General features: G+C 43.7%; 1 protein-coding gene across 2 annotated transcripts in view; it reads left to right on the top strand.

Annotated features, from left to right (window-relative positions):
- The window catches only part of LOC147710627 (F-box only protein 6-like), a 160,042-nt gene that overhangs the window by 41,760 nt on the left and 101,333 nt on the right, over positions 1-16,949 (top strand). Inside the window, exon 1 of one of the 2 annotated variants that reach the window (XM_086921303.1) lies at positions 8,007-8,076. The exons of the other annotated variant lie outside the window; for it this stretch is intronic. The gene's annotated coding sequence lies outside the window, so the exon portion shown is untranslated. Of the gene's footprint in view, positions 1-8,006; positions 8,077-16,949 lie in introns of those variants that run through there. 2 annotated transcript variants of the gene reach the window in all.

Here is a 16,949-nt window from a genome sequence, read left to right as displayed (position 1 = left end):
GCACTTAGACCTCCATCCTCATGTCTTAAATATGAGCCATCTACAAACAATTCACTGTCTTCTATGGGCAAAGCCGTTTCCTTGATATCTGGGTGTGGTTTTGTGCTATATTCAGTCAGATCAATGCAATTATGCTCAACCTCTTCCCTGACTTCTGCAGCCAGTGTATTTGGTAATAGAGTTGCTGGATTCAGTATATTACATCTAGTGATAGTTACATTTGCTGCACCCACTAAAATTCTTTTATACTTAGTCAGCCGACTAGGTGTGAGGTACTGAGTCTTGGTCCGGGTCAGTAGGATTACTACTGCATGTGGAACATACACAGTTACCGGATGTCCCATGACAATGGATTCACTCTGTTCAAGACTCATGCAAGTTGCAGCTACTGCTTTCAGACATCCAGGCAATCCAGCAGCCACTGGATCTAAGGTAGCAGAAAAATATGCCACCGGACGTCTAATTAGACCAGGAATTTGGGTCAGGACTGAAAGTGCACAATTGTCTCGTGTGTCACAAAACAAGGCAAAGTCTTTTGAATAGTCAGGCATTCCCAATGCAGGAGCTGAGCATAGACAGTTTCCTAATTTTATAAAAGATGTCATGCTTTCATCATCCCACTCGACTGGATCCTTAGCTCCTTTCTTGGTCATTTTTATTAATGGTTTTGCTAGGACTGCAAATCCCACAATCCACTGTCTACAGTATCCTACTACTCCCAGGAACATTCTGATTTCTTTCTGAGTAAGTGGTAATTCCATGTCTCGAATTATTCTAATTCTTTCTGAAGTAACTTTCCGGATACCTTTTTCTTTCTGGTGCCCCAGATATTTCACTGAGTTTTTACAGAACTGTAATTTGTCTGGCGATACCTTATGCCCTCCTTTACCTAGATGATTCAACAATGTAATGGTATCAGTGACACAGTCATTCCGACTCTTAGACGCCACCAAGAGGTCGTCTATGTATTGGACCAAAACTGATTCTCCAGGTAAGACTAATGATTCAAGGCATCTTTTCAAAATCTGATTGAAAATAGAAGGACTTTCTGTGTACCCTTGAGGAACACGATTCCAGACATAGACATGACTGTCGAATTCAAATGAGAAAAGAAATTTGCTGTCTGGATGCAATGGGATGGAAAAGAATGCGTGACATAGGTCAATGATGGTAAACCATCCAGCATTCCATGGAATTTGGTACAAAATCACTGCAGGGTTTGGCACAATAGGACAACAAGGGACAACAATCTTGTTTACCTTGCGCAGGTCTTGCACTACCCTGTACTTCCCACTAGGCTTTTTAATTCCAATTATGGGCGAATTACAAGGACTGCTCATTACTTCCTGTATAATGTTTGCTTCTAGCAATCTTTTTATTTCAATGGCAACTCCTGCTTTTACTTCTGCATTCATTTTATACTGCTTGGTATTTGGGTAAATTGCATTTGGTTTTATGGCTATTTGAATCGGGTCTACATTTGCCATTAATCCTACATCTTTTCCAGTGAAATCCCACACCTCTGGTATCACTGTCAGTTGGAGCTCTTCAGGTAAGTCTTGTATTGTCAATTCCTTAATTTCTGAGTCAGGCCTTAGTAACATTAATTTGTACAGTCCGTCTTCATCTGGGGTCTAAATTTCAACGCCTTTTGGTGTGCAAAAGATGGTACAGTTCATTTTGCACAGCAAATCACGTCCCAATAAGTTCACAGGACTAGAATCACAGACGACAAATCTGTGCATCTCTTTAAAATTCCCTATCGAAATCTCCATTGGTCCAGTTACCAGGGTACTAATGATCTGATTTGACACACCCACTACTTGGATAGCTTCTCCCGAGAGGGGTAGGTTTGAAACGCCTGCTGTTCTCACAGTAGAACGGGTAGCACCAGTGTCCAACAGAAAGGTGACATCATTTCCTTTAACCTTTCCTTCAATGTATGGCCCTGTCTGGTCTACCGGTAAGGAGGCGCCAAGTACGCACTCCCCGTCCTCCCCCCTCAGGCCCCGCCAGTAAGGTTCATCACAGAGAAAGGTATCATTCAACAGGAATTGCGAGGTTGCTGCATTTCTATCCTCCCTTCCTTCCCATACCTCGACCTCCTCATTCTGCTGAGCTTTGCTCCTATAATTAGGTCTAGGTGCACGAGGCAACTGATTCTGTTTTACCTGTTGCTGAGTCTTTCGTGGCCCCTCTTTTTGCACCTGTGGATTTAAATCATTAATTTGTACATTACCATTCTGTAGCATTGGACACTCGTCTCTCCAGTGCCCTATCTGACCGCACCCGTGGCAGGGAAATTTTTTCCTGGCTTCCTCTCGACTCATTTTAACTCTGGGTTTCCCTCCTCCCCCAGAGCTTGTGTTCGGGGTATTATTATTCATTTACCTAACTGCTTTTCTTGCTGTTCTGCCAATTTCACTTGAGCCCACATGACCTTTTCCTTTAATGCCTTTCGTTTGTTTTCCATCTCATCTTCGCAATACTTGGCGTACTTCAGGACTTCATCTATGGGTTTTCCCTGCCAACATATTTTATTATCTCTAATCCACTGTGAGATTTCAGGTCTCAATCCCAACACGAATCGATAAATGAAATGGGTCATATCCTTCATTTCAATGTTATCAATTCCACTGTAGGTTTTGAATACCTGTAACAGTCGTTCATAATAGGAGTGGACAGTTTCATCACGATTTTGGATAGTTCTATCTATGCGGGTCCAATCAGTTTCTTTGGCTGGCACTTCCCTTTCAAATACAGTATTACTTTGTCATACTGTCTCATCACCTCCGGAGAGGGAGCTCCGGTTCTTGAGTCCCTGTCATACTCCTCACTGGGCCAATCAACTGCAATTTTACATTCTGTCCATAAATCTACAGGAACTACAATGTCGAAGAACCCATCAAGGTCCTTCAAAAGACACTTTTGAACTTTTACAAATCTTTTAACCTGTCTATACCATTCTACAGGCTTCTCTCGTAATTTCGGGAAATCATTTGTAAATGACACAATATCTTGTCGGGACCATGGTACATGTACATATTTCCCACCTGGCACTTCTCTCATGGGATACAAAGTCTCTGCTGTATCGACTTCTTTTAGAACATATTCTGAAGTCCTTGGTCTAGCCTTACTGTCTTCCTTTTTCTTTGCCCACCTGGCTTGCCATTTTTCTAAATCTCCCCATTTCTGTAATAGATTCAACAATTCTCCTATCTGTACCTTTTTCCCTGACACATTCATGTTTTCTAGATCCTTATCCGAAAATTCTGCTCTGTAAGGTTTTTGTAAGACTTTGGATTTGCTAACATCTATTCCCATATTAGCTGCGGTGTCCATTAGTTTCTCATGGAACACTCTGGTGTTTCTGGTAAGGCTTTTGCATATAAACAGAAGCTCTTCCTCACTAAAGGTGTTCAATCTGTCTAATCCTACATTTCCGGCTATTAGTTCTTCCAACTCTATTCTTAGCTTGTAAATATTCAATGGTTTTGACTGAGGAGTTTCCCTTTCCAATTCTCGAGTCCATCGGTCTAGTTCTTCCGGAGTCACTACTGTGGCGCTTTGGGTACCTGAAGCTGTCTCTATCAGGACTTTCTTTGCCCTAGTCTGAGTTCCTGGCTGTGGTACACTGCTTTCCGGTTCCCTTATGGGCAGATCCATCAGGGAGATCACAGATTTGCATTCACTTGCCTGATCATCCACTATGAGAGGCTCCTTTCTAGGCTGCGCTACAGCTGGAGTAGTAACTGGAGTCTTTGTACTAGTCTGTCTATCCCCATAAAGAGGAACAACTGGATCTATAGTTACTGGAATTGTCAGAGCTTCAGGACTGGGATTTATCTGAGCTATTGTCTGAATGAGTTCATTTTGCTGTTTGATTAAGGGTTCCTTTTCTCGTTCGTGTAAAACCCTTTCAATTGAGGTGTCATGTAATACTTGTGGAACTAAAGGAGGATACAGACTCGGGGCAGTTGGGGCTGTCATACCTGATCTCTCATCACCGAATGGCCTATAATTTGGGACAGTTGTATCAGGCCTACAAAATCCATCTTTACTATTATGCCTATTACCTAGACCTGCTGTATCTGTTTCACTGGCCCTTCTACTTCTAGGGCGTCTGAAGAATGGGTTTTTCGAGCTCAAAGACCTTGAATCCTCATCATATGGGGGTGGATTTTTCATAAATAAATCCTCCAGGTATTCATCTTCCGAATCACCCATAGCCATTAAGTGTCGGGTTTTCTCTGTCCTTTTTTCTCCTACATGCTCGTCTATAGGAAGTACTGGAAATAATCCCTCAACCATCATATTCTGTCTCCACTGTTTCATCTTTTTCTCTTTGGTCTCTCTCTGCATTTTCGGGTACCATTTACTTACTCCCTTATCCATTCTGGGTCTGTCTCGCTCTAAGGCCTCAATCTCCCATTCTTCTAAAGCCTCATATTGCGTTAATCTTGGTCTGGGATGTAAGTCATTCATTCGGGTCCTCAAATTAAACAGAATTCTACTATTAAAGGTACCATCTAAGGGAAATGCTAAGATTCCATCGTCTTGGGTATATTTTACCCAATTTTCCAACCATACACAAGTATGATAACCTTTATCAAACATCATGAATGATGCGGGAGTATTAGGTGGTGGAATAATTACACCTTCTCTAGTTTTAATGGGCTTGTCTTTCTTGAAATAATTTTTGACTTTGTCAGCAAATGACATTTTCCTCTTGCTTCCGTACATATTGTACGGTCTGCCTCTTCTCATCTGATCCTTGCGAAAACCTAAATGTTGTGGATCAGGTAAGAATTCGGGATACCACATATACTTCGTAACCAGAAGTTCCGTGGTTAACTACGTCTTTTGTTTACAAATCCTCTTCCAATGCTAGCGCGTCTTTTAACTTTTTCAACAACCAATCAACACTGTGATTGCAAATATTCTCGACCAATGGGTGCGCGGCCTTTTCGGGAGACGCGGTCTCACGCTCCGGCACTCACCCCTCCCTTACAAATACCAGCTCCGCTACACACCCGCTGTTTCAACCAATACCAGCGCGGCACGGAGTGACATCAGCGCAGCTCCACGACCGACTCCCTCCTTCACAAGGTAACGGAAACTTTGAATTTTTCTTAAAGTGCAAGTGCTCAATTTAGTTTACAACTTATAACATTCGCCACTGTACTTGAGTGTCTAAAAGGAAAGATTTGTTTTACTGCAAGTAAACCTCTTCTGTCTACTTTTCATACACTACGGATAGACCCTTCTGCCTACCCTTCACACAAGCATTAGAGAACCTGTTACTTCTTTGACTCATCCACTCTTTCCGGGATATATATACTAAGTCTAAAGTTTCACCAGTGAACTCCTTTGCTATCACTCAAGCTCCGATGAACCTACTACTCCTTCCTTGTGTGACCCTTACTAGGTAATATCACAACTGAAGTTTCATTAGCGGACTCGTTGCTACCATTTATTCAACTGCTCATTCAGAAAACCCTAATTAGCGCTTCTAGTTCTGCCTAACCATGCACTCATTTTCCTCAAACCAGTGACCTCACTGCCAAGTGGATTCTCCTCACCACCCGCTATTCTGCCCCCGGGGATTTTTCCAGACAACATATAACAATCACTAACAACATTTTAATATAAAAACATCATTTAGCAGCATTTCATAAAAACATTTTAAACATTTCATAACATTTTAAACCAATATTTTTGCAGTCGATCGATCTCAAGGGAAAAATATAAATTTGTAGCAGCACATTTAAAATTTTCACGGTTTTTCAACAATTAACCTATCTACCTGTCTCAACTAGTCCTAACCATCCTACTGCTTACCAGACAATTACTGATAGAGCGCGCAGGTCACCCGACTCTTATTTTTCCAAATATACACTACTGGGCCCATAACGTGTTTATCACTATATTTCATAAATCAGGTAACCTACACACCGCTATCAGTAATTCGAGTTTCCTTTCTATTTATTTCCGTGTACCTGACTTACCAATCCTCGCGAACAGGTACCTATGATCATAATGGATCAGGAGCTAGTTATGAGATTCAAGCAGAAAAACACCAATACCATGTACACTTATATTTTGTTTATACTTTTGTAATAACCACAAACACAAGAAGTTTTCAAAGCTTTATCTAATCATCAAATTCATCATATGCCATGAGAATGAAATTCACACAGATCAAAACATCTATAACCAAGATTAGAAAAATAGTGTAACTATGAATCAACGTAAGGATCATCTAGTACTCGGGAAAGATAAAGGAAATGGGAAAAAAGGAACACGCTAATTGTGTCTAACAGACCTTTACCACGTTACTAAAGGGTAGGTAAGAACAAGGGAACATTCTACTAAATGCTAATTTGAATATACGAAACAATTTTGGAGAAGCGATACTTTCCAAGATGCACTTATTTTCTATAGGGAGGGTAACAGTGGAACATACTAGATATGCAAAACAGTTCAGTGTTTGAGTAAGGGTAACGAGAAGATAAGGAACATGCTAGAATAATACTTTTCATGAGAGTCAAATGTCAGAGATAAATCACATAGGCAAGTTTGCTTTATTAAGAGAATCAGAAGAGAAAAGATTTAGATAGACAAACACCCACATTAATTATATTTACCTAGGACAGAATGAAGACTAACCCTGGCCACGGGTCAGTTGGGAAAGGCGGGAAAGGACCCTCAAGGACTTAGGATGCCAGTAGGCGAGCAGGTATAGCTCATGGACAGTCAGGACAGGATCACCCCAGGATTTGGATCAGGACTGGGCTCACCAAAGGGTACGACCAACACCTGCAGCTTCGGATGCAACGCCTGTGCTACGCCCTCTCTGCAAGGAATCTGCCAATAACCCCGATTGGGTTCTCGAATCTCCCAGCAAAGTGCTTTGCCAGCACTTAAGGTTTCAAACTAAGTTTGTGGAAATTACGGACAGAGTGCTCCGCAGCTCTCTGTATCAATCACCTTTAGAGTTCGTAGGGTCAGTGACAGGTCAGGTATTCGGACAAGTCGGACAATTTCTCTAGCTAAACCTAGGCCAGTTATACTGTTTTTGGGTCGGTGTACCACCCACAAATGTTGCAAGTGAAAGGATCCCCAACTTCGGATTGGACAAGAGAGGTGGTTAGGTCATGACACCACCTATAATTTGAACTTTCCCATAATAAATATTCAGTTTTCGAACCCACCCCTTACATTCCAGTTCCCTTGGCATAGAAATTCGGAAAACAATAGCGTATACATAAGTTAATACAATTGTATCAAATTTAGGTACAAGTCATCTTCATCTTGCTGGGTAACAGGTCGATTCCCAGGAGCATCTTAGCTTCGGCAGCCAGCTGGCTGAGTTCCACTACTGCATGACTCGCCTCTCCATCACACGATTAGTACCACACGGGCTTCAAAGATGGAGTGGCGCACCGCTCCCAGGCCCACAAAGATCGATACATGAAAAGTAAGCGAAAACAATTTAGAAACACAGAAAAATTGAAGACACTGTATACCATGATTGGCTATACTACACCCCTTACTTTATAATATCTATAGCATTAGGAGTTAAGCAGAACGAAACGGCTGAGCAAAAGCAGCAGTGGCAAGCGAAGAGCATGTTAGAAACATAGCGGCCATATTTAGCTGTACTGCGCATGAGCGAAAAATTCCCTCCAGAACTGCGAGTGCGTCACATCACATGGGTGTGACCGACGCATGCGCAGACTAGAATCCCGCATAGCAGCGACCATTTTAGCTGCAAGCGTAGTTAGGATTAGTAAGCACATAGCCAAGCATCACTGGGACACCCGCGTGTAGTGTAAAAGTGCAATATTAATAAACAAAACAGGTTGATTATGATGTTACATTATGCGAGGTTCATGAGTTTAAGCAAGTCGCGTAACGTGCGAATCCTTGCTCCATCACTAATACCAGATGTGTAAGTGTGATATGCTATGGATTGAGCTGTGTTTTGGTATCTAATATTTTTCAGAATTTAGCATGTATGCTGTCGCTTCCTGTTTTGGACTTGGTCAAACAATACATTAAAGAGGCAGACAGGTAGGAAACACTTGGGGTCCTTTTTTGTGGGTGGGTGGTTGTACTGGTCTTGGGGATTGTAGGGCATTTATCAAACAGACCAATGTTATGCTTGAGGTATTTCTTGGTATGCGTTTAATGTTTCTTGACACTTGTGCTGCAGAATGCCCTACTGTGATAACTTTTCATTCAAAACAGTGTAGTAAAAGTATGCTGTAAAATCCACCACTTGAATCCATTAAAGAAAAAAAAGTGTGGGAATGACTCTCCCACGCACTTCCTTTCTTCATTTCAGACTTGCTCGCTCGCAGATTACTCTTTGGTCAAAGATGATCACCCCACCACTTATAAAATTCACCAGTCACCACTGCCAGTGTTTCTGGACCTAGTGATCTGGGTTCTTGGAAAACAGAACCACACATTGTGTGAAGGAGGGATACTCCCACCTGCTGGTATTGGAATGTTGCATGACTGTACTCATGTTGGGGAATCGGTAAAAAAACAAGATTGGCTGAAAGTCGCTCTCACAACATTGCCATCATGTTTTTTGGTATTATTTAGCCCTTTTTAGAATTCCATAGCACCAGTGAATAGATACTTATGGACCCTTAATGAGAGGGTGTAGCCCTCAATTCTCTGACCTTCTTTTGTTTTTTTTAAATGTCCAACTGATCATGTTGCCGTAAGGTGGGTACATGTTATGGTGTTTTTCTCCATTTTTACCAGCACAACATATTCTTCAGGTTATAATTTTGGTTTTACCATTGCAAGCTTAAAGAGACCCTAAAAAATGCAGAGCTTCCAAGATTCCCAGATCCACATGCAAGTAGCTTTTTTTGTTGAAATTTTGTATTGTATTTTCACATTACAATATGTGACATGACATATAGCAAGTAACAACATTTCACGGCTGGTCACGCCGGTGCACTCGTCTTTCAGTTTTGGCTACATGCAGTTGTGGGGCATACAATTTGGGCATATCAGCCTGCGCTTATTTGCCCTTCTGACTTGTACACATATAACATAGAACATGTAGGTATTGGCGGTTGATCTCGGTTCTAAGAGGTTCACACAACAAAACACAAAACATATAGGTCTTTGGCGCAGAGCTGTAGCTAGAGCTTCTGGCGCCCGGGGCTATCCCCCAGATTGGCGAGCAGCAGGGGTGGATTGGCAGGATTTAAGTTACAACGCCACTCTCTACTCCACTGCATAAGAAAGGGTGTGAAACTGCGGCGTAAGCCTAGAGCAAACCTCGAAGGTCAAGTCTCAGTAGATGAAGGCCCCTCAGCACTTAAATGGTAGCTAAATGCATAATTAAATATATCCCTTCCTTCCCTTCCTCCTCTTACACCTCTCCATACTGAACTGCTGCTACAAGACCACAGCAGTAAAACCACCCGCTAGACATCAAGCACAACACCAAAAGAACTCCCACATAGGTCACACTCTACACCCACACTCTACCACACAACGACAGTATTTAGAAACATAAGCAAAGCTATAGCAATAGAACAGCTTCATTATCTCTTCCATTCATGCATATATCTATTCATTCTCTCACCCTTCCATCCACCTACTGGCAACCACTATTTCACCTTTAGATTGTCATCCATTCATTCTTTCATCCATCATTCAATATTTCCCCATTCTATCCATTTATCTATCTATCCATCCATCCAATTTGCCATCCATCTATTATGCAATTCATCTGCCTATCCATACAGTCTAAAAACCAACCATCCACTCTGCCACCCATTGATCTATTCACTCTGCCATCCATTCTGTTTTTCATCCATCCTCCACACTTTTATCTTACCATCACCTCTGCCATTCATCGATCAACTGACATCCTTTCATCAATTCAATAACTCTTCCATTCATCCACTCAGCCATCCATCAGCCTACTCTGCCATCCATACATCCTCCTATCCTCTCTTCCATCCATTCATCAATCCACTCTGTCATTCACCCTCTCTGCCATCCACTCCGCCATCCATTCACCATCCATCCACTCTGCCACCCATCCATTCATCAACTCTTCTATTTATTCATTCAACCACCCATCCACTCTGCCATTCATTCATCCGTCAATCCACCACTCTGCTATTCAACCACCCATTCATCCACTCTGCCATGCATCAATCCTCTCCACCATCCATCCATTCTGCCATCCATCTGCTCATCCATCCACTCTGCCATCCATCCTGCCATTCATTCATCAATCCATCCACTCTGCTATCCAATCATGCATTCAGGCACTTAGCTTTTAATCCATTCACGCTGCCACGCATCCATTCATTTACTTTGCCATCCATCCAATCTGCCATCCATCCATACATTCATTCACTTTGCCACCCATCTATTCACCCTGTCAGCCATTCATCATCCATCCACTACGACTTCCATTCACAGATCTTTCGCCCACTCATCCAGCCCTTTACTCTATCCTCCTTTCAGCTGTCCCTCCACCTATTCATTCACTCAACTATTCATCCATTTGTTCTGCCATCCTTTCACTTGTCCACCCACCTATCCATTCACACACTCACCCATTCACCCATCCTTTTACTATACTTTCATGTGTCCATCCATCATCATTCACTTATTCTTTCACCCACTCATTCATCCACATATCCATTCATCCTCCTACTCCATCATCCCTACTTCCTTATTTTCACCCTTTTCTTCCAACATTCCTTCTTTCTTTCCCTGTTCTATTTACCCAGCAGTCGGGTGTGGGAGTGCTTCCGGTTTCCACATGAGACATGTTTGGGGTCCTTCTTGCTAGTCCACAAAATGTAATGAACGGAATTTTTGCTTATTGCGGCGCTGCGAGTGAGCCTCGCGTACCAGAGCACACGAGGACGGAGACGAGAGCAGAGAGACGGGCGGGGCGAACATAGGAGGATTTTTAGGTCGAGCAGACGTAAAAAGCAGGCGAAGCCTGCTGTCTGCGAAGACATCTTTTGCTGGCGTGTCTGGAGGAATGAGAGACAGCGATCAGGCACGAGCCTCGCGGTCTCAGATTCCTCCTCGAGGGGCCGCACGGCACCACACATGCATGCGCATTCAGAGACACACAAGCGCCCATGCACGCACCCATACATACAGAGAATCCACCCCCGCCGTCGCATACACACACACACTGCATACACACACGCCCCCCTTACCTCACCAGAGACACACCCAAGACACACACACGTGCGCACACATACACACACACGCGCGCGCACACATCCCCCTCACACCCCACTCACCATGTTCTTCTTGCGTGTTCCTCGGCAGCCAGCGGGTCATTCCGGTTAACAGGCGGGGGCCGCGGGGCTCTCCACGAGCACGGGAGCCCCGCTAGCTAACACGGAAATCCTACGGCGGGCACAGGAGCGCCTGTTTTTGTCCGGCCCCGCCCCAACAAAGGTTGCCTGGCTTCCTGTTAAAGCCGGGCTGTGGCGGTGAGTTTGCTTGTTTCGCTTTTATGAGCACATCAGACATGAAGATATACTCCAACCACACACTGAGCATAAACGGCTAACGCTTCTACTAAGTAAATCAAAATGTAAGCAGAGTTAACAGGGGGGCTAAATGTCACTCCCCGAAAATAAAGTGACCCCCCCCCCCCCGGGACTACTACCTTATTAGTTCGACATGCTCAATAAACACATTGTAGCATACATGTTGTCACTTTGAAAGTGGAAATAGTGAGATAAAAATAATAGGGGGCTTTATTTTTCCCACTTGTAAAGAAGTGGGGGCAATTTCTGGGAGGCGAGAGCTACTTTTAAGTCAAATTTGGCTTTAAAAATCACTCGTCTGAATTGGGTATGTTTTTGTGCTGTCATCTGATAAAGCACGATATATCCTGGCTTATTTCTGTAATATTTTCCCAATAAAGCAAGCATCGCGTACTCTTACATATTGCAAGAAGCAAATGCTTCTTCCTGCAGGTACTTACCGACAATTAAGCTACAAGGATCTTTCCCTTTCCTCAAACCAGCCGCCAATTTCACTTCAAACTTGCACCCCTTTCGTCACTAACATCCACCGGAAGTGAATATCTCGCGAGATTCAACAGCGGAAACTCACTGCTGTCCTACACAATTGCCATCTTAGGATCAGGCGCGCGTCATTTTGCTTATCCTGCCTTATTTTCATCCTTTCAAAGTTTGTTTAAGGCTATGATTTCGCCGCTAAGACAGGACACTATGCGAGGAACGTACACTTCACATCCCCTGCCCCCCCCCCCCCCCAGTGTCTAGGGTCTCAGAGTAAACTAAGAATCTCTGACATTTGAGTCCATGCATCTTCCCTAGAGTTCTCAAGTTGATCCGTGATACTTTCCTTGTTTAATTATTTGTATTTCAATACGTTTAGTCAGGGCTTTAAGTGGAATTTAAAAACAAGGGGCTATCGCAAAGGGGCGTGGCCGATGTAATTAAGGGCGTGGCTTATAAATAGACATGCGAAAAATATATGCCATTCAGCAAGAACTGTAGCATTCTTGCTAAGAATGAAATACATGGGTCAAACTTTAAGGAGTTTATATAAAGTATTATTAGGTCTCGCCTATTACATCCCGAAGGGATGATAGGCAAGATTTATAGGAAGCAGACCTAAAAAGTCTCCCCACTACGGATCGCGTACAGTTCATGTGAGCCAGGCACGTGCACAGCAAATCGCTCCCCCTACCCCTCCCACATAGCAAGACAAGACAAGAACATCAAAGCGCACACCATCGGTCCACCTGCAGGCTATGGGAGCATTTTCGCGGCCGCTTTGATGTTCTCAGTGAGCCGCGCGGCCACTGAGAACATCAAAGCGGCCGCAAAATTGCTCACCATTTGCCACCCACTTCCTTCATTGGCACTTGCAGGATAGTCACAGTTAATTAACTTGTTTAACTTTTATTTTGTTTTGAGAAAATTGGATTCAACCTATATTTTTGTCCCCGAAACAATTTTGTTACTTGAAGAGTGGGACTACAAATGGATCTTGCCTTGTGTCAGTCAATGGTCGGCCTTTTCCTTTTGTGTCTTGCTGGCATCTTTTGCTTTCGCGTTCTTTGCATATCACAGAGGACGCAAAACTGAATTGACGTGCTCGCTGAACCAGCGTGCACTGCCAGCCTGCAGACCCTCGTCCAGGGATGTCTCCGAAGCATCGCTCAACATGTAGATAGCCAATTAGGCAATGCATGAGTAGCTTTAAGTGATTGCTTGTCAGGGGTTGCTTATCTTCATTCCGCGGGTGGCTGCTCACGGAGAACTGAAGTGCAATTAGCTGACTGGACCCAAAACATACCGAGAAATACCTCTGACTCTAATCGGATTACACTGACAGATGCTACAGGCAGAACCTCATCGTTATCCACAATGTTTACGCCGCGGAAGAACTGGTAGCGGGGAACGTATTTCACATATGGTTTCAATACATTGTGATCAATAAAACGTATTGAAGAACTTGACCGAAGGAGCAGCTGCAAAAGGGGAAAACCTCTAAGCACCGTTAACGATCTCAGAATAAATAAATTAGAGGCCTTGGTTATTAGAGATTGAATAAAAAATAAATGGTGCAGAAAATGCTTTTTATTTTTGCAATTGTATATAGTGCGAACTTGGTCCAAGGACTTCAGAGCCCATAACAATAATATGGCTAGCAATTAAAATAACAAGCATTTGCAATGTAATAGGTCTTGTTTCCTTTCTTTTTTCCTATCCAAGTTCCCTTCCTTTCTAACATGTTCTTTGTTTCCACTCCCTTTCGTTTCTCCTCAATCCGCTCTCTTACCTGTTTTCCTTACCTTCTGACTGTCTTCCCATCTTTCTCGCATCACCTCCACTCCTCCCTTTCCTCCATTTTTCTCTCCCTTTTTCTTTCTTCGTGAATTCCATCTACTGATCTTTTTTTCTTACATTTTTTCTCTCTCGTTTCCTCTTCTTCACAGTTCCCCCTCCTTTTCACACCTTTTCTTTCCCCAATCTCTCACTGCCTTGTTTATTACTTTTCAAACCTGGAAATCCCATAACTCGAACCATATTTTCTAGGTGGTACTTTCGGTTCTTCTCCTCTGTACAGAGCGGGGTAAACACGTTACGTATTGTTCTGAGCTGGATTCGGCATCCAGGACACCACATTTTAACCTTGAACCCTCCCAGCCTCCATAATCCGCTTCTTTTCAGTCAGCCAAAGTGGGCCGAAGATGTATGGCCGACAAGGCCTGGCAAGGAGAGTAATTTAGTGCCTCTCGTCCCTGGATGTCATTTGAGGGCACCGCGCCCTTGGAGGATGGATTTCACGTGGAGTTGGTAGGAGATTTCATGCCACGGGACATCATCCAGGTATTTCAGCCCAGGAAATTCCAGCCCAAACAATAGAGCCCCAAATACATTTCCTGCAAAGATTTTCAGCTCTGCTATTTTTTCACTCTAAGACATGGTAAGCTCGGCATTAGGCCACAGCAACTGATCCACGGAACAGCAAAGCAACCAAGCAAAGGATGTCACAGGAAGCCTGAAATAGGAGTGTGCGAAACCGGTTTTTCTCTTATGAACTTCGTATTGTTCAGTTTCAAAGTTCCATTGAGCTTTCATGTTCAAAGCAATATGTTAGTGAATATTTACAAAAATGCTCGTGAGTTGTCAGTACAACATGGTTTCTGGGTGCTGCGGAGAAAAGGCTAATCAGGGCAGGGCTTTAAGTGGGCCGGGTCTCACCATTGCTGAGCACCGGCAGTTTGTTAAAGGGAGCCTCAAAACGGGTCTCTATCATGCTCTGTTTTGTGCCCTGGCACAGGCGGTCCGTTTTTTTTTCCCGAACTGCTGTGACACAGGCACATCAATTTGCGCCTGCTCACACTGCTCACGTCTCACTAGTGGATAAGTTACGCATGACGTCATGCCAGGTGAGCTTTGTAGGGGAAGGGAAATCCTTTAAAGAGTCATTTTCTCTCTGGATTTCCCTTCTCTTTTTGAAACTCAGGAGCAGCAACATTGTCGTGGTGTCACCAGGGCTTTAAGTGGAAGCTTTTTCAATAATACATACAAGCCATAGTTGCTACTTATTTATCTTATGCAACTAACGACCTTTGACAAAGCCAATAGTCCTGACTTGTATGTATGATGTTACTACCACTCTACCGCCCTCACTCTACCACTCTACCGCCCTCACTCTACCACTCTACCGCCATCACTCCACCACTCTACCGCCCTCACTCTACCGCCCTCACGTCCTCACTCTACCGCACTCACTCTACCAGTCTACCGCCCTCACTCTACCACCCTCACTCTACCACTCTACCGCCCTCACTCTACCACTCTACCACCCTCCCTCTACCACTCTACTGCCCTCACTCTACCACTCTACTGCCCTCACTCTAACTCTACCGCTCTCACTCTACCACCCTCACTCTATCGCCCTCACTCTACCGCCCTCACTCTACCGCTCTACCGCCCTCACTCTACCGCTCTACCGCCCTCACTCTACCGCTCTCCGGCCCTCACTCTACCGCCCTCACTCTACCACCCTCACTCTATCGCCCTCACCCTACCGCCCTCACTCTACCACTCTACCGTCCTCACTCTACCACTCTACCCTCCTCACTCTACCGCCCTCACTCTACTGCCCTCACTCTACCGCCCTCACTCTACCGCCCTCACTCTACCGCCCTCACTCTACCGCGCTCACTCTACCACTCTACTGCCCTCACTCTACCGCCATCACTCTACCACTCTACTGCCCTCATTCTACCGCCCTCACTCTACCACCCTCACTCTACCGCCCTCACTCTACCACCATCACTCACTCTATCTCCCTCACTCACTCTATCTCCCTCACTCACTCTATCGCCCTCACTCCCTCTATCGCCCTCACTCCCTCTATCACCCTCACTCATTCTATCACCTTCACTCACTCTATCTATCTATCTATCGCCCTCCCTTACTCTATCTATCGCCCTCCCTCATTCTATCTATCGCCCTCCCTCTATCTATCGCCCTCCCTCTATCGCCCTCCCTCCCTCTATCTAGTGCCCTCCCTCTATTGCCCTCCCTCTATCTATCTATCGCCCTCCCTCTATCTATCTATCGCCCTCCCTCTATCTATTGCACTCACTCTATCTATTGCATCACCACAGCATCACTCAGCACCACCACAGCATCACTCAGCACCACCACAGCATCACTCAGCATCACAACAGCATCACTCAGGGGCACAACAACATTACTCAGCGCCACCACAGCATCAATCTGTGCAACCATTCAACAACAACTGGTTCAAATATGTTCTCTCAATGTTTCAAGCTTTATTACAAATGTCACAAAAAGATGTTAATATTTCACTTCTGTTCTTGGATTTTCGTCACAATAAAATACACTGAACATAATCTTCACAAAAGTTATTTACAAAAGTTTAAGCTATTGCCATTATAAATTACAATAACTTTTATTTAAGTATTAATTATTTAAAAAAATTAAAAGCCATTGTTATTTGTAATATTAATACATCTAAGTCACGTAAATACAACACATATTACATTACAAATGCTATAGGTGTCACATTTGCGAAAGTTAAAACTATTGGAATTGTAAATGACAAAGCTATTAATTTAGCTATTTTCAAAACCAACACATAAATACAAAATTTGTAATTTACAATACCAATAGCTCAAACTTTCCTAATGCGAGACCTATTGCATTGCAAATATTTGTTGACTTTTTGGGAGCACTGCAGTCAACGTCGGGCATCGGAACGCTGAAGAGAAACTGAATGGACAAGTGCAGTCCTATCCTAACTTGCACAGTGCACTTAAATACACGTGACAAATCTTTTTTAGAGGCAATGTAAGGAAGTTGAGTTTTAAAAAGTGTACTTTTAATGGACTTATAAAAATAATTCCT

The sequence above is a fragment of the Lissotriton vulgaris genome, chromosome 5 (assembly GCF_964263255.1).
Source record: "Lissotriton vulgaris chromosome 5, aLisVul1.2, whole genome shotgun sequence".
NCBI lineage: Eukaryota > Metazoa > Chordata > Amphibia > Caudata > Salamandridae > Lissotriton > Lissotriton vulgaris.
The sequence above is the reverse complement of the archived record's forward strand: the minus strand, read 5'-3'. Positions and strand labels throughout refer to the sequence as shown.